Below are 14,542 nucleotides of genomic sequence, written 5' to 3' on the forward strand. Positions count from 1 at the left end.
ATCTTTTTACCTTTCAGATTTTATTTACTCTTTCAAGTACTTACACTAGGGAGAGAGTGTGATGTTTGCACATGTGGGTCTCATTTATTTGACTTAAGAGCATGGTCTCTAGCTGTATCCACTTACCTATAAAATCCTCAGGTTTATCTTTTTATAGCTGAGTCGCACTCCACTGTCTAAAAATACCTTTTCATACATTCCTAATTGATGGGAATTTGTGTTATTTGCAAGATTTAGCCATGACACATTGTGCTGCTATACACATGGGTGCACCTATAGTACTGTGCTATGATGTCTTCAGTTCTACTGGAAAAATACCCAGGAGAGAAATAACTGGATTGAACAGGATCTTCAGTCCCACCTGTTTGAGGAATCTCTACTTGTCACTATTTCATTCGAGGAGATTTTGAGTTGGATGTCATGGTGAATCAACCAAGAGAAAATATTTACTAGAGAAAGAGTGCATGAGTCTGAAGGACAGAGGATATCTCTGGCTGTATTCAGGAAATGTGTATTAGAGGAGGGACTTGAAAGCAGAAGTATTTACAGAATAGCAGAGGAGGAAAGATAATGCGATGGAGCCTTCCGTTGGAACACCCATGGAAATTCAGGGAAAGTTTACAAAATTTAAAAAGGAATAATAAGCTAATGTCAAACAATCATTTGCCAATCTCTGAGTAGATTTCTTCTTAGCTTTTCATAGTTTCTACAAGGAGCATGTATGATTTTTTTTCTTTTTTTAAAAATGTATTTGGTTCTATAGGGTCTCACCATACAGCTCAGACTTGTGGTGATCCTCCTGTTTTTCAGCCTTCCCAGCGTTGGGATTATAGGCGTGCACCACTACACCCAACTCAGTGGTTGGCTCAGACCACCTTGCGGGTGGGGCTGGTGCAGCATGTGGTGGCTGGGAAGGAACCACAGTCCCTGTGCTTGCCTAAGCTTGCCTAAGCAGGCACTTTAGTCGGCTGAGCTATCTTGCTTACTCCCTGTATGATTTCTTATATTGTGTTAAATTACATAGGAAACAGAGTTCAGGAAAAAGATTCCTGTGCAAAAATTTACTAGGGTAAGATATCCACTATGGACATGCTTTGCTTTCTAATAGCAGCTTCTAAAAATCTTGCTTGTAATTCCAATACCTAATTTTTAACTATGAATCATATTTTCTCATAGTTGGAGGAATAAGTGGGGCAGAGGAGCAGAGTAGGCACACGTAGCAATCTTAAATTGTGTCCCAAACATTGTGATGATGTATTCTGGACTCTATTATGTTCTTTACAAATATTAATGTTTTGTTTGTTTTAGACGACAGCTGACTTCACTGCGCTCAGACTCTAAACTTAGTTTTCCTTTGGCAGGCAGCTGAAAACACTGCTACATTCTTATACTACTGTCTTTAGCTGCTCTGACAAATTATAATTACAATGAGATAACAGTACTATATGGGCAGCACAGGATGAAGATACAGCTCAGAGGCAGAGTGCATGTCTAACATGTATGAGACTCTGGGTTCAATCCTCAGTAATGAAAAAGTAAAAGAATTCTCTCACGTGAAAGAACAAAATGGTTCAACACAGCAGACTGTATGCCCTGACATCTCAGGAGACCCAAGAGTCTGAGCAGGATGAAGGTGTAACCAAGACAATGGGCTCTGGGGGAGATTCAGAGAGTCTGCTCCCGGCTGCTGCTGGCTTCTGGTAGCGGTGGGCACGCTAAGCATATGGCTACCAGTGCCGTCCTCCAAGCCACCGTCCTGAAATCTCTCCGCTGTGTCTTCACATCGCCATCTGCTCTGTGTGGTAAAATCTCCCTCTGCCTCCTTCTTAGAAGGCTACATGTGATTGCATTGAGGGAAATCCCAGATGGATAATCCAGGATAAGCTTCCTATCTCAAGAGCCTTAATTTAATCTTACCTGCAAACACTTTGTTGTGTAAGGCAACATTCACAGGTTGCAGAATTTCAGGGGGCTGTTTTTCAACTTACACTTCCCTCAGCTGCTTGGGGTGTGCTGTGTATATACGGTTCTGCAGTCAGTTTATGATTTGGTTAGGATTTAGGTTCTCAGCTGAGGACTCTTTCAAGATCTCCCTTCTCTGGGACCTTCCATGGCCATGTGGAATTCTATGCTTTTATTCTTCAGGTCAGAACCATGTCTTTTGTCATTGCTGCTGCTCCTGCTGATGTTGTCTGATATAGAGAAACCATGTTTGGGGCCTCCTAGGCCCTATTCCAAGGGCAGAAGCTGTAGGGAATAGAAAACTTACCCACTCTTTTCCTTTTCCATGTATAGACTTCATATCTTTGGTTTCTGTCTTTTTTGTTTGTTTGTTTGTTTGTTTGTTTGTTTTACTATTCTTCAGTACCCTCAAGTTAGCTAATGTCTTCTTTTGCTGAAAGTTTATGTTTTATCTATAGGGGAGATGGCTCATCAACAGCTGCTGTGTGGAAGTGGGTACACCTATTTTTTCTTTTTCTTCATCTTGCATTTTTTTTGGTGGTACCAGGGATCGAACTCAGGACCTTGTGCTTGCCAGTCAAGGACTTATTCCACTGAGTTATCTTCCCAGCTATCCCTACATTTTCTGTTTAAGAATATAAAGGACATTTGAGAAAGCAAACAACCTTAACATATTATAAAAGCTAGAAATCCTTTTAGAATATTTTCATGACAAAAAATTAAAATTCTAAAATACAAAAGGTACATAGAAACTCTAAGTACTGTATATGAAACCAAAATGTAATTTTAAATAATCTTAGAGAACAAGAAAAATGATTAGGAAATATCTGAACCATGATAATAAAAATAAGAAATATTAAAACATAAAAAATGCTAGCTAGAGAAAAAACATTATTTAGAGAAAAATATTAGTTTTTTTAAATTTTTATTTATTTATATGTGTGTGTGTGGCCAGCTCAGCCCACCAGGGGGCAGGGCCGGCTGGCATGTGGTGCTGGAGGATTGAACTGCGGTCCCTTGTGCTTTGCTAAGCTTGTTCTAAGTAGGTGCTTTAGACCACTTAGCCATCTCACCAGCCCAAAAATATTAGTTTTAAAAGTAAATATTGAGGGCTGGTTGAGATAGGTCAGTGATCTAAAGCGCCTGCTTAGGCAAACTTAGGCAAAGTGCAGGGACCATGGTTTGACACCCACCACCACCACACCACATGCAGTGCCTGCCCCCACCCCCAGGGGGCGCTGAGCTGGTCACACACAAAAAGGTAAATATTGAAAAAAGAAGACTGAGAAACCAGTAATACATACTTCTAGCTCAAGAAGAGAAAAATATATGAAATTAAAAATTAACTAAAGGGAAAGAACAGAAATAAGAGCAGAAACCAATAAAATAAAAAATAATCGTACATTAAAGGAAATTAACACAGCCAAATTGATATTTGAAATGATTACTACAATTTTTAAATATGGCAGAAAACTTGGGGAGGGATGATTAGCAAATTTATCAATAATCAAAAATTAAAGTTGTATCATAAATATAAATCCAATAGATGTTAGTTATAAGGAAATATAAAAAACCTCAGGCAAAAAAATTTGAAAATTTGGAGTTAGTAGAAATCTTTCCTCCATTCGTTCTTCTTTTTTTGATCCTTCAAAGCCTTTTTACTGGGGGTGAGCATGTCAGCGAAGAGAGCAAGCACGTCTGGAGAGACAACTTATTTGTTTGTCTGTTTGTTTCTTTGTTTATTTGCAATACTGAGTGTTGAACTCAGGACCTTCACATTGAGCTACACCTTCAGCTGTTTATTTACTTATTTTTAAATGTTGAGACAGAGTCTTGCTAAGTTACCGGGCTCATCTAGAGCTGCAGATCCTCCTGCCTCAGCTTCCTGAATGCTGGGCACGGGCCACTATGCCTATGCTCGGTCTAGAACCTTCTGTAAAGACAATGATGCTGTCTTCCTAGCCAGCAGTTTTGGATTTAACTATTGTGTCCCTTTGCCCTCGTTTTAAGGCATAGGAAACTGAAGTCTCTCACCCTTTCCCGCTCAGGGTAGCTACTAAGGAACTCGTCTGGAATGGAATGGAGCTGCTGCTGTGGTTTGAATGAACGTAGTCGCCAAAGCTCTTGGGTTGGAATGTGGATCTCCAAGGCCACACTTAGAGAGGCCTAAAGAGGGGACAGGTCCAAAAGGCAGCCCTCAGGAAAGGAATAGCCTTGTTGCTGTGGTAGCTTGGCCCCACGAGGCCCCCTTTCTCACTTTTTCCTGCACACATACGTGTGCTGTGTTCCCTGGCCCTCCACCTTCCACTGTGACTGTGGCACCAGGAAGCCCGCTGAGGTGCTGTGCTCCCTGTCCCAGACCTCCCAGCCCCCAGGGTATGAGGAAGCAAGCTTCTGGCCTCCCTCTGTGACCCAGCCTCTGGGATTCCGTTGTAACCACAGAACACAGACTGAGAAAAAAGGTGTGCTGTCCCATCTGTGTCCACTGCAGATGGTTAAGTGTGAGCATGCCTGTTATTTCACAGAACTATTCAGGGCCGGGGAGATGGCTCAGTAGAATAAACGCTTCCCTGGCAAGCACAGGGTCCTGAGTTCAATCCCCAGTATTCTCCCCCCAAAAAAAAGAAAAGAAAAAAGAATAAGTGCTTGCTTGGCAAGCACAGGGTCTTGAGTTTAATCCCTTGTAACACACACACACACACACACACACACATACACACACACACACAAAGGATTTTTAAAAAGGGGTGGGGGAGATGGCTCAGTAGAATAAGCGCTTCCCTGGCAAGTGCCTGAGTTCAATCCTCAGTTCCACCAAAACAAAAAAACTATTCAGAAAATTGGATTTCCAGTGCCAGCAGTTATAGGAGTTAGTTAGGCAGAGAAAACATATTAAGTAAGGAAGGCTGAGTAGCAGTGCCTTAATGATATTTGTTCCCTGACTCTCCACAAATAACAGAGGCCAAAGCTGCAATTTAGCAGCTCACTTGAGCACTGGCCCCTCCCCAGGAGATCTAGGAGCTGAAAGAAGTTAGAGGACATTTCCACCATGAATGTGCCCTTCTGTCACACTATACATGGAGCCCTGTCACATGTGTGGGGTGTTATTGAAAAAGAAATAAGTAGACTCCATTGTAAAACAATAGGCGAAGTGTGGAGACGTGCTGGCCATGTCAGCATGTGGCTTGGTCTACAAGTCTGCCCTTTGGGGACACAGCAATCACCACCAAAACAAAAGGAATTCGAGTCCTACTCTTAAGCCCCAGAAAAACCACCGTGGCTCTGGCTAGTAGTAAGTTGCTACATTTGACTGTATTTGCAGTATTTAGCTAATTTCCTGGTCTCATTTCCCTGCCACACAGTGCAGATGGCGTGTGTGTGTGTGTGTGTGTGTGTGTGCGCGCGTGCACCTGTGGGCCCTTGTGTGTACTCACACGCCGCTCCAGCATCCCTTTGCCTGTGTCCCCCATTGGCTCTGTGAAAGCTAGGTCAGTGGACTGATGTGATCTTCCAAATGCTGCAGGCGGGGTTCAGCATGACTCTTCAGACCAATAGGCAGAGGCTCTGTTGCATTTCTGCTATGTCAAGTACAGCTTGAAATTTTGACTGGGAAAAAAACCAAAACCCTTTTGTTTCTCTCCCCCTGCTTTGTCACATCAGGCTGTGTGAGGAGCTGCTCTCCTGGGAAACTTGAAAGTGAGGAAATGGTGGGTGGAACAGAGAGAAACGGGGAAGCACGCGGGGAGAGCTGTGCTGTTGCTGTAGTTTCCTCTCCGCTCACTGAGATTTAATCGGTGGTTGGGGGAAATGGAAATGCTGAAGACTGAGAGCCAGCGTGGGGTGGGAGGAGGGTGAGACAGGAGACCGGGCCAGGAGAAGCTTAGCAGTACAATGCCGGAGAAATTATATCGTGGAACTCTGCAAGTGATTAGAAGGCAGAGCCACGCAGGGAGCATGGCGAAAATTGTCCCCCTGTTTTGTTTTGGAAATCTGCAGACATGTTCTGTACGAGGCTGCCAGAGCAGGGGAACCCACACCTGTGCTGCTATGATGTTATTCCTCACTTGAGAGAAAGTCGGGGTCCCTCGCTTCCCATCAGCCTTTCCGAGCGCTCCACACTAGTCCCAGGTGCCTTGAGCTGACTCGTGGAACAGACCTCAATTTTAGCTCCTGTCTTAGTTACCTTTGATCCTTGCTGCAACAAATACCAATGCCCCAAGCTAAAGGAGGGAGGGTTTATTTGGCTCCCAGTTTGCAGAGATTTCAGTGCACAGTTGGCTGGCTCCACGGCAGGGTGGCATGGCACAGGAACATGAAGTGAAGCGGTACACAGCAAGTGGCAAGCCACATTCTGTCCTTTATATATTTTTTTCAGGCGTCCTGCCCTTTTGGCAGGTACCACTCACACACTTGATCTTAGCACCCTTCATCCTTTCACTGCGGTGAGCATCAGTCCCAGCACAACACACTCTGTGCCCAGCCACCTCTGCAAAAGCCCCACTATGACTATGAGGCTTTGCGTGGACTTCTAAGCGAGCCATAAGAGCTACTGACCATGGGTTGTTTTTTTTTTTTTAAATTCATAGTTTAGGTTGACATTTGTGTATTATACAGATGCCGGATTCCAGAGGCACCAGCTGAATCAGAGTTGGAAGAAGGGAAAAGGGAACCAGGGAGGAAAGCAGACAAGAATTCTGCTGGAAGAACTACTAGAAAAAGTTACTGTTTGTGTGGTCGCAAAAGAAAAAAAAAAAAAAAAAAGGCTGGTAACTTCAAGATCTGGATACCGTATGTAGCTAGTTGCATGATCTTGATCAAATTATAATTGCTTCCTTCCTTTACAGAGTAATCTGGAGAACTTGGTGATTTCTAAGCGTTTTCAAACTTTCACTTTTATAAACCACCTATTCAACAAGTATGTATTGTTGATAGATGTATGTTGTATACTATAAACCAAACATTCTGTACATACCGTTGGGTCTTATAACTGCCAGGTTAGTAATAGCCCTTGTCCTTACTTAAGAACATGTGGTGAAATTGTGTCTAGAAATCATTTGGAAAATGCAAAATGTTCTGCAGCATAAGCAGATGTACAGGATTTTCTCTCTGAAACTAATAATAACTTGGAAACCGTCTTTTATTTTAAAATATATAAGGAGACTGTTCCACATAGAAATAATCTTTCTTCTAGAAATAATCGTAATTCTACACCTCAGTTAAAAGCATTAACATGTGTACCCAGGTGCACACATGCAGGTACACGCATGTGTGCGCGTGCACACACACACACACACACATACACAATCTGGAAATAAAGTAGCATTATATTCCTAAAAATAAAAGATGACTTCATAACAGCTTTTCTCTCATTCACCACTGTAATTGCAGTAATATCTGCTGAAGGAATGAGTGAATAAGGAATGGAAGAAGGCACATGGCACAGAATTCTTTAGTATTTTTGTGTCTCTGGATTCAATTCCTGTGCTCCCCTGTTTGTGTTTTTCTTTGAATGTGTGCCTTCTCTTCTGTTCAGTCCTAGAGGAGAGTGGGCTGGAACTCCAAGTGGCCCAAAATAATTTATGGTGAAGAATCAAAAGATGATGGTGTTGAAGTGCACAGTTCTGACTACAGTGTTTTTGCCGCCTTGATTGTCATTAATTGCCCCTCCGTAACAAGCTCAGTGTGTCCTTCTTGCTTAGTTCCACAGCACCTGCCACAGTGTGTGGCGCAGAATGCGTGCTCGGTAATTCATGAGTGACGTCTCCAAGTCAGTGGAATAAATGGTGTGACGGGGGAGGGCACGGGCCCGAGAGGGCTTCTCGGTAGCATCACCACTCAGGAAGTCTGAAACTTGTCCTTGCATTTTCAGTCATTTCCTTGCCCTGTGAAGAGGATTCCCACCCACAAATCATATTTTTTGTTTGCTGTTAATTACCAGTCAAGTGGCCCATTCCCATTAAAAAAAAAGACATTATGAAGTTATCATTTTTCAAATTTAATTATTTTATGTATTTGGTACAGATCCTCACTGCGCAGCTCAGGCTCACAGTGATCCTTCTGCCTCAACCTCCCCAGAACTGGGATTACAGGTGTGTGCCACCACGCCTGGTCTCTTGAAGGAATTATTTTTAAATCATTGGTCTAATATTATTAACAACTGTAAGCACTAAGATGACAGTCTAGGCTGGGGAGATAGCCCCGCAGTCTAAGCACCTGCCTGGCAAGTGCAAGGACCTGGGTTCAATCCCTGGTACCAAATGCTGTGCCAGCCCTGGAACCCTGGGCACATTTTGCCAGCCACCAAAACTGGGCATGGTGGTGCATGCCTGTAATCCCAGTGCTGGGGAGTCTGAGACAGGAGGATCACTGGGAATCGGAGCTCTTAGTGCAACCCTGTACCAAATAAATACATTAAAAAATTAAAATATTAAATAACAGTCTGCACTTTTTACTTGGCATTTAGTAGCAATGTCATCTCTAACAGTTGTCTAAGTGTCCCAAGACTATCATAAGCTCTTTGCAGATCAATTGTATGAATAGCGTTAAGATATTTGCTTAATTTAAGTGGAAGAAGATTTTACTTGTAGACAGGAAGGAAGGCACTAGCCTAAGACATTTACTGCCCCAATTTTATTTATGACCTTAATTTGTTCTTCCATTTAGGGAGTATCTTGACCTTCATAGTTTTCAGATTATCCCTGAATGGGTCGTGGAGATGAACAAAGGGCGTGAAGTCATTTTACCCCATCCTTCTTCACTGGAAGGGATACGTGGAGTCACCAAGGTTCTCGTGCCTTCTAGGTTCTCTCAGGGTTTGAACAGAAGCAATACAGAAATGATGGACTAACATCAGTAGGAAATTAAGGCTGTTGGAGATTATGTTACGATTTCAGCTACCAATTGCACTTCTCGCTCCTTAGTTTATTTCCTTTACTGTTTCTTGAGAGGTTATTGCGCTGCATTTGTCCATTTGAAATGATTTTTTTTTTTTTTCTATCTGGATTTTTTTGTTTTTTCCATTTAAACCGAAACAGGTCATTCTTTCTGGGGTAAGAAAAAGTACCTTATTATATTTAGGGGAAAAAATCTTGAAGCAAAATCCCCACATTTAAAAAAATCTTGAGTTGTTTTTAACACAAACACATGTATTTTGTTTTCCTGTCTGGGAGCTGAAGTTCACGCTTCTCTCGCCAAGCTCTGGCTCTATTTTCGCCTATCAAATCTCCCTGAGCAGATGGTCCCTTCAGGAAGGCTCTGAGAAATGCTGGTTGTCTGGTTAGTACAGGCCCCTCCCGCCCGCTTGGCGCCTCAAGCGACAAGTCCTCAAGCCGATTTCAGTTCTCTTTGGGGTCCTGAACCCAGCGGCTGCGGCTTTGGTACCAGGGGCTGCAAAGACCCTTGTGGTTGGCTTCATCACCACCCGGGTCCGCAACTAGCTCTGATCTTGGGAGAGTGATAGCCCTACTGTCCAATCAGAGAGCCGAGTTTCTCTCAGGTCCCCGCCCCACTCTCCCCGCGGGCCCAATCGCCGCTCTCTGAGGCCGGGCGCTGCTGTCAAGTAGCTCGGTGGGCTCCGCCGAGGCAAGGAGGGGCGCTGGAGCGAGATGCGCTCCCAGGTGTCTGCCGCGGAAGTGGGAAACCTGTAGGCTATGGTCCAGCTGTGCCGCGCCGAGGCGAGCCGGAGCCGGGGACAGGTAGGAGGCAGGCTTGCCCTTCTTTGCAATGAAGAACGCGTGTCTCCTGCCGTCCCCTCCCGGCCCCTTCCGCGGCCCCGCCCTTGTTACCCCAAATCTCCTGTGGTCGCTGTAGCTCCGCTCATGAAGTATACAGAAGGAGGGACCTGGGTGGAGGTTTCCGGGCTCAGGATGGAAGGATGCAGGATGCTACAGCCGGGGCGTGACAGGTAGCGGAGGGCGGCAGTGCCTCAGGAGAGGGGACCCAGCCCCGGCTCCGGGCTTCTCAACTTTCCTCGGCAAGCTGCGGCTGCACCTGCCGGCCACTCGCCGGGGGATGCTATGTGGGTCCAGCGGGGGTCGACAGCGGGGCCTCAGATCGCCGGGGCTCCGCGCTGCCCACGCCTGTCCGCACCTTCTCCTCTTCCCAGGCTACACCTGCAGGCTCGCCTGGCGCATCCTGCACCAGCCGCGGGGGATCGCAGCGAGGGCGGGGAGGAGGACGTGCCCGCGCCTGGCTCTGTGCAGAACTGGCTTCCTCCGGGCGTGGGGGTTGGGGAAAATTTCCTGCAACTCAAGGCATTTTCCGATTAATTACGTCTCTATTGAGAGAGCACGGGCCCTCCTCCAGGACCCGCTGCAGACCGAGGGGGCAGAGACAGTAGGCGTTGCCTCTTCTCTCCCAGCCGGGTGTTTGCTGTTGGGAGTCACCACCTCACCTAGTTTCTGAAAGGTGGGTTTGGTCTCAGGGAGTCCCAGAGTCCAGTGATTGCGCCTGGATGGGCTCCAGAATGCTGCAAGGCAGCATCCTTGCCTGACCGCATCTGGGTCTTAGGTGTTGGCCCCGTGCCGCTTCCTTGTGGAGTCAGATTGCTGAGAGCAGTAGGAAGAATTGCAGAGAAACCAAATGCTGCGTCCCCCGGCCGGCCAAGACCGCAGGCGCCCAGCTTAGAAAAATTCCTGAGAAACTAGGTTGATGGGAAGGAGAAAAGATGGGAGAACTGCAACCTTCCTTCACTCATATATACGTATTTTCATGCCAAATCCAGCATGGACATTTGTATTTCTGCTGGTGCTTGCGCGTCTCCAAGGTGGAGCTATATATAGCTCCCGAACACCCAGCCTGGCTTCCCTGCTGCTGAGCAGGCTGCCTTGGCCTTCTAAAGCAATCCGCAAGCGCTGAGTGGGAGGGACGAAAGAGAATCAAATTCTCCACCAGGGGGGAAAGCCGGAGAAAAGGCACTCACGCTGAGGAAAGCCTGCACGAAATAATTTCTGTAAGCCGTGGAAAGATCAGTATTTTGAAATATTATTTTGAATACCTTCTTAGAGCGCTATCTTACCGTCATCCATTTCCTTGCATTCTTCAGCTTCATAGCATGCTCGTAGACCTTCCCACCGGTGAATGGGTACCATGACATCAGATAAATACCTGCCCTATCTGGCATATTTTATTAAACTTATCAAAGCATAATGGTGTGCTGTGTCCATGCCTTGGTTATTTCGGAGGAAATGTGTCTGCTTAGGAACCCAGGGCTGGCAGCATCTGGAGGTCCGGAGAGGACCCACCCACTTTCCCCGAATGCTCAATTATGTAACTATTAGAACCTTCAGGGGATAGTTTTGGTAGTATATCCCTTTGTGCATTATTTTCTTGTGGCCTTATTTAAATTCATTCTGTTGTTTCACATCATATCTATTTTCCTATCTTTTTACTGTGACTTTACAGATGCATCTGCATTTTTTTCCTACTGCCTGTAATTATTCCTCGTAACTTTTCCATTGTTACAGATGAGAAAAATTGACTTTGAAAGACACAGTTGATATGCTCAAAATCTTTTAAAATTTTCACACTTAACATTGCAATAACCTACTGTGTATTTATACTGCATAACACTTTTCCTTGAAATAGAATACCTTTCAGGTTTCCACAATTCCAGGGTTGATACCAGTCACAATATACACTAAGTTTATTCAGTTCCGATCTTATGTACCTAGCCCAAAAATTCAATTCTGCCTTTCTCGAATATATGTCTAAAGTGCCATATTATTTTGTCAAAACATGACTTAGTCTACTAAGCTAACCTCACAGGCACAGGGAGCTGGCTTTTAATTTTTGTTCACTGCCTGATTATCTGATCTGGGGTGAATTGGTTAGTCTCTTAGGGTTTCCGTTTCCTTGTTTTTAAAAGGAGGGTAGTGGCATTGAGTTCTTCTGTTGCTGTGAAGGTTCTATAAAATATGTGCATGTTTCCCTAGTGGGTCATTAATGGAGCTACTATTAATCATAATACATTGGTCTGGGTCAGCTACATCAATTTTTAACATTCATGGTTCTATGCAGAGTGACCTCTCTTCTCTATTAGATAACTTTCACTGGGAAACCTTATCACAGTCAGTCATAGTTTTGTTGCTCAACCTTGTTATCTGTTTTGTTTTCAGTTAGACAACAGTCACTTTGCAGAACAATGCCCTGCCCTGGACCCCATCACATGGGTCCCTGTTGGGTTCTTTATACTCATTTGCATTGAACGCAGTTCAGAGAATCTCAAAAGTGCTGCTGAAGAAACATCCCTGTAAGGGATCATATGGATAAGGGCTGGAATAATTTGGGGGTAATTTGTTTATTTATAGAAGGCTAGCACTGGGAACCATGAAAACCTGGGGCACCATTAGCCTCTCTTTGATGAGTAATGGATACCATGAGGTGCTTCTGCATCCTTCCACAGAGTGACTCAGTTTTCTCATGCAGTGATGACCTCGCTCTTCTTCCACACCTTCTTTTGCATCTTGGGCCCTTTGCAACCAATGCGACACCTAGTTGCTGTATTTCTCTATATTCCATACACTGTAATGACTTTGTCATAAAATAAATTAACAAATGGCCCCATCTCCATTCATTTCTCCACGTGAATCAGCTGTTATCTACTCCATGTCACTAAACATATCCTAAGTCGCCACGAATTCCTCCTCTTCAAATCCAGTGTTTAATTTTTAAAATTATTCTATTGGCCATTCTTTTCTCTTCTGACCCATCATTTTCCATATCATCCTTTTCTTCCTTGAAATTTTACTTCACAATAGTTCAGTGCTTTGGTGTCAACCTTTCTCTTTTCTAAACCACTACTCTTTGTCTCTCTCCCATCTCTTCCTCCACATTGATGATAATCTCTTTCTCCATTTCTATTCCTAAAGCCCCTTTCGTTAACCATTCCAAAATACTATCCCAGAGATCAAGAACACAGGCGTTTTACATAAGCCTACCTGTGCCAATATTTACATGTCATTGTAGACAAATGACTGTTAGGTCAGTTGGGGATTGTAACAGTACTTGTGGTAGAAGGGATTTGTTTGTTTGGTTTTTTATGGTAACATTGAACCCAGAGCCTTATGAATGTTTGGCAAGAATTCTAGCACACCTACATTTGCAGGTAGGGGATTTAAAAAATATATACATTAAATGAGATGATGCACATAGAACATTGCAAGCAGGGGCTTGCCTGTAGTAATTATTTCTAAATAAGGACTATTGGTAAAAGCACTACTTACAGTAAAAACAATATACGCATTGGAAACTATTTTCTGCTTTCTCGTCATCACTATGTATCACTCCTGAACTGGCTTTTACCAATGGATGCTATATGTATCAAGCTTTCTAATTTGGTTTTATACACTTGCATTCTTCTACCTCCAGATGCCCACTATCTATTCATTACTTAGTATATTCATTTTTATCTTAACTATAATATGTATCCCTCTGTGTTTTCTCTAGTGCCAGTTTCATCTGTTATTGGATTAGTGCAGTAGGCAATACATCAGTGTCTCTGCTTTAATCTAAGATGCCATCTGTTATTATGGCTGTGATGTACTTCAAATTTCCATTACTGTTTCTACCTTGCTTTGAGACTGTCACTGTACTTTAATTCACATCTGTTTTTTATGTGTTTAGTGCAGGGTCTACAGGGTCTCACTACACAGATTGGACTCTTAGTGATCCTCCTGTTTTCAGCCTCTCAAGAGCTGGGATTACAAGCAGGCACCACCACACCCAGTCTCAGTCGCCCTCTTTGGCACCCTGGGGGTGGGGCCAGCATGGCATGTGGTACCTGGGATCAAACCCTGGTCCCTGTGCTTTGCCTAAGCAGGTGCTTTAGTCTGCTGAGCTATCTGGCCAGCCCTTTTACTTTGTATCATAAAGAGCTCGATTTTGGAGCAAGAGACACTTGGGTTCAACTTGTAAGAATAGAACTTTGTTGTGTGACCTTAGAAAGGTAGCAGAGGAGGATGGGACACTTCACTGTGGTTGTACGCATGACTCATTGTGTGCAATTGCGCTTGAAAGTGTGTAACTGCATACTTTCTAAATTAATTGTAATCATTGACACATCGTGTCAACTTGAGATGGCTAGAACCTTTATTAAGTAATTCAGCAGTGCCTTGCTGCTCTGAGATGTCCATTGTGTCAACTGGAGAAGTATTCTGCCCCAGGAAGCAGAAATAACTTCAACTTAAATTTTTTTTTCAAGTTATTCAAGCTAAGGAAAAAAGGCCTCAAAATATTTTCTTTTAGCACCAGATAGATGTTTTAAAATAACATTTTATTAGCAAGTTAATTTATTAGTTAATTTTTGAAATATGTAAAACAATGAAAATTTAAAACATTAATAATTTATCATCCTGGGGGGGTCAGCCAAATTGCTGAGCAGATTAAAGCATCTGCAAGCAGGTGCAGGGGTCAGGGGTTCCCTCCCCAGGCCTGCTGTGCCAGCCCCACCCCCAGGGTGCACTGAGACAGCAATTGAGACTGGGTGTGGTGGCATGCATGTGTAATCCCAGCTCTTGGGAGGCTGTAAACAGGTGGATAACTGCAAGTCTGATCTAATAGTGAGACCCTGAACATCCTATAG

The 14,542-nt window shown here is 44.0% G+C and overlaps 1 protein-coding gene and 1 pseudogene across 1 annotated transcript in view; both read left to right on the forward strand.

Annotated features, from left to right (window-relative positions):
- The window catches only part of LOC111818706, a 103,772-nt pseudogene that overhangs the window by 68,511 nt on the left and 20,719 nt on the right, over positions 1-14,542 (forward strand).
- Cntn1 (contactin 1) overlaps positions 9,517-14,542 on the forward strand; it is a 410,344-nt gene continuing 405,318 nt past the window's right edge. The window contains exon 1 of the mRNA XM_004638636.2: positions 9,517-9,656. The gene's annotated coding sequence lies outside the window, so the exon portion shown is untranslated. The remainder of the gene's footprint in view (positions 9,657-14,542) is intronic.

The sequence above is a fragment of the Octodon degus genome, unplaced genomic scaffold (assembly GCF_000260255.1).
Source record: "Octodon degus isolate 3935 unplaced genomic scaffold, OctDeg1.0 scaffold00100, whole genome shotgun sequence".
Taxonomy (NCBI): domain Eukaryota; kingdom Metazoa; phylum Chordata; class Mammalia; order Rodentia; family Octodontidae; genus Octodon; species Octodon degus.